This window comes from Chaetura pelagica, unplaced genomic scaffold (assembly GCF_000747805.2).
Source record: "Chaetura pelagica isolate M959 unplaced genomic scaffold, ChaPel_1.0 scaffold69, whole genome shotgun sequence".
Classification (NCBI taxonomy): domain Eukaryota; kingdom Metazoa; phylum Chordata; class Aves; order Apodiformes; family Apodidae; genus Chaetura; species Chaetura pelagica.
The window spans coordinates 11,096,273-11,100,722 of NW_009970724.1; positions in this window are offsets into that span (position 1 = coordinate 11,096,273).

A 4,450-nucleotide genomic window follows, 5' to 3' on the forward strand; every position below is an offset into this window, starting at 1 on the left:
GGGATTTTTGAAATTGGACCAAAGCTTTCTGTACTGTAATGCTGTAACAACATAGACTTCTCAAGACAGAACCTGCCTCCTCCTTTTCTGGAATTGACTGTATGATTCCTGTCCTTGGGCTATGGGTGGAGTTCACTTTTAAGGAGTAAATATTGAATGAATGTTACAGACTTTGGGTCTTGTCTTTTTGTGGCCCCTAAACTTGAAAGTTTTTGAAGGTTTTTTAGTTACTAAGATTGTGGTACTGGAAAGTCTGTCACGTTGTCTTCAGTGAAGCTGCTGAAACCACTGCTCATTCCCATAAAACCAGTGTTACCAACAATTGGAAACTTTTGTAGATAATGTCACAATGGCTGACATGCTTCAATATAATTGTATGTTTGTACAATTGTTTGTACTTTGCAAACTTAATGAACCAAACCATATTGGGTTTTCAAAGTGCCTTTTATATCAGGAGAGGTTATTTGCCAGCATAAAAATGGAGTATCAAAGGGTTTTATTACTTTTACAAATATCTTGTATGCAGTCTGATTATGTATTAATGATGTATGTGGGGGGTTTGTGTACATGCTTAACTGTAGATGTTAGACTTTTCTTATACTTGCATCTTACCAAACAGAAGAAAAATTCTAAATTTAAAAGGCAAAGCTGTTGTGAAGACACTTGCTTCCAAAACAAACCATATATTTTGTTGCACATACCTCATGGAAATTATTTCAGTCAAAATTTAACTCCATTTCTTAGTCTTATCATACTGTTGAGAGTAATGAGGCATTATGTGATGCTACTTTGGTTCACATCATGGAAACAACAGGCAGCTGAGGGAAGATGCTGGTGATGGAAGCAACGCTTGAAGTTTTTTATCTTGCAAATTATGTGGTGGGAAAAATTAAATCCTTAAATTATTTGTGAAAGCTTAAATCTCCATGATTTTAATAAGTTGTGATAATTTGTATTGAAGTGACTGGTGAGATAACTTTAACCTTTCTAAATACTGAGAATAGTTGTTCCTGGTGGTTATACCTGAAGTGCAAATAGGGACCATGGTTCATGCTGTTTAAAGATCATGCTTTTTCCAGGTTGACAAGTCTGATTTATTTTTTTTTTTTTACTATCTTACTCTGAAGCCATGTGTGTTTTCATGGTGGGTGGGGGGAATTCTCAGTGCAGTAAGTTGTTTTTTCCAGAAACATTGGTCTGTCATTTTTTTTTCTAGCATTTATGATAATTTTACACTTTACACTTTCAGATCAGAGCATTGTTTTCAAAGACAATCTGCTACATTTTATAATTCCATTATTTTCCACAGTATTACAGGTGATAATTCCACTATGGTGTAGTAGTTAGCTTAGTAATAGAAGACTTCATAAGGGACATCTTATAAACAGAACATTGTGGGGTAAAAGACAGCTACCCAGTGTTGTGGATTTTAAGTATTCTGGTACCTGATATGTGGCAATACTGCAGTCAAGGCCTTTCTGAGGCTGACAGTGTCTTGTGTAGTAAGTGCTAGGCACTATTAAGGTACTCAAGAGTCATTTGCAGAAATAATTTGTTTGCCACTGTTGTTGCTGACTTCATGGTAGAGATTAAGAGCTTCTTGCATTGATTCTCTCATTCTTATATAGTACCTGAATTTTTCTCTCCATGTGAAAACACAATGGTTGCCAAGTTGATAGGTAGTTCCTGAATTTTCCAGATGAGATAGTGAAACAGGAATGTAGGTTTTGTGCACAGCTGGGGAGTGCACTCTTGTGCTTGGAACTGAAAACTGAGTGTAAAGAAAAATAGCAGCCACATACATGTTGCTCTTAAGCTTTGCAGTTTTTTCAAGTCTTCAAATTGTTTTTTATCCCTGCTGCTGGTTTCTGATCTTGTATGCTTCTCCTGTGGATGCTGGCAGAGTGCTCCTTCAGCTGGCTGCACTGTTCCACCTCTCTCTCTTCTGGCCTCCTGCCTGGCACCCCATCAACCCCCTCCCCATCTTGCTTTGCAGAGGTTCTGCCAGGCCTGGAGTTCTGACCACAGGATGGGATGTAAAAGTTACATCGTGTGGAGTAGGGTCCAAGAATCTATTAAGCAGATTTGAATGTTGCAGTTTAACATGCAGTGTTTGCATGTATGTTCACAGAAAAGGTAATTTAAATATGGTTATAATTATAGAATGGAGATCCCTCATGTTGTTTTGTAGTATGTTGCGTATAGACTGCTGCTTGTTGGTTGACAGCATGATTTTTAAATATTTTTAATAGTTAGTATTACTACTGTTTGTGGCTAGAGAAGATCAACTGATACCACCTTAGAGGCAAGCACCAGCCAACTTCATGGCAAGTGTGTTATGGTCCAAGAACAGGCCTTGGATTATATCATTTTTATACCAACATGTTTTGAGACTGAGTATTCCTGAACTGACTTTACTGAAATACTGTAGTGAAATATTGAAATACTGTCCAAGCTTGGCCATCTTTTTAGTTCTCTTACATGAAAAGACAACTGCTGCAATTTGTTTCCAAGTGAGAATCTGCCTGAGTGGCAGCTGGGTTTGTTCTTGTGTTTTAAGAGGTACATCTACAAATGTCTTAAATATGGGAAGCTGAGTGAAAAAGCTGGTTATAATTACACAATATTGATTTTAATATTTCCTTTTACATCTTTTTTTGCTTATGGGGTCCTGACCATTGGAAACATATGTACAAGTTTGAATTTTTTAACCATGATAGCAATTTATTTGATATTTTTAAGGACAACTTGATGTTTTTATAGTAAGAAATTAATCATTTGTTATTAAATATAACAGAGGATAGTGTAGGGAAGTCAGATTTGAAGTAGACTTTAAGCCTTTATAGGCTTTCTGAATAAGGATAAGCATCACAAAATTCTACGAAAGATGGTAGATGACATGTGCAGTAGTTAACTACAATCACATCTGCTATGTCAGTAAACAGAGTGATGTCTGGATTATTTTTTCACCTACTAAGGGGATATTTGCTCAAGTTTTGGGAGAGTACAAATTGTGCAATTGAAAGTGCAGCTTTTCTTATCCTGAAAGTTAAAGCTACATTATTTTGTGTTTTGCTAATTACCTAACACTTAGCTTTATGTGACACTTTGCTCCTAACACTTACAGGTGATGCATTGCATCATTTAAACAAAGAGTCGTGTAAATGACTGACATCCAAAGGTGGATGAATTGTCTGCAGAACATCTGCTAAAACTCAGTTTCATGGTATCCAGTGCTGAATTTTAAACCAAGTTTTCAGGGTATTATTTTTCTCTTGTTTTCATGTAGCTGAAGCTTTTGTGGGGTTACTCATCTGTCTTTGTGGGGTTTTTCTGTGCCTGAAAACAGTAACCATATTATCCCTAAGACCAAACCTGCAAACAGCATGATTTTTACAGGACCTATAGCAAAATAAGATAAAACAAGTGCTACAGAGTGTCCGTTTTAAAATGCCCCAAATGTTTATAACAGTAAATAACAGTGGAAGAAAATTACTTAAGAGTGAAGACTGGTCCTTTATAGGCTATTCCTGAAAGTCTGTACATATGGAAAGACTTGTTCCTTACATCATCTCCCAGAGAGAGCCAGATTACTTGTGCAGTTTGCTAAACCGTGGCAAAAAGTGCTGGTCCAAATAAATTACTGTGTTATTTATGTAGTACTGCTTAATAAAACAAAAGTTCAACCGCATCATTAGCTAGAGCTGCTGATGCTATTTTAACATAAAAATTGAAACTGCTGCTACTACTAAAATGGACTTTAATGACTCTTAACATTCTTAATTTGTTTGTCTGAAAATGTAGAGCTGGGTTTAAAGGTGAAGGAAATAAAGGGTATCTTTTTTTAACTGTTTTAAGTGAAACTGTTTTAGGAATGTAAACAAAATACAAGAGGGGAGAGAGGCTGCTGCAGAACTGCAGTTTTCCAGCCTTTGCACTCACTGTGCAGTCAAATTGTAGAGTTCATGGCTTTTCTCTCACTGTGCAGATTTCAGTTGCAGAAATGTTCATACTTCTATAAAGTGCAAATACTAATCAATACTCATGTAACAAGATCTTTACAAACCAGTTCAGATCAACAGCTTTAGTTACTAATTAAGTCCTGTCTTGTTTTCCCCAGCAGCCATTAGCCTGACACTTGGTATGATTCTTGATTATTACACCCATTTTAAGCATGTTTGGGAATGAATATAGAGGGATTTTCTTTTTTTTTTTTTTAATTATCTTTTTCTCTCATCCCTAATACTGACTCAGTGGTTAATTCCTCCTTTGCACCTCTGTGAAAATCCCTATCTGCAGCTTGCTGGGATTTCCTTCTGGATTTCTCTTCCATTCAGGCTCTGCTGCAGTGACTATCCTTGTTGGGACTTCATTGGCCAGAGACTGCTATAATGTGAAAAGATGCCAGTTATGCTTCTGCTGTGCCTGGCATGTGAAGAAGGCATGTCTT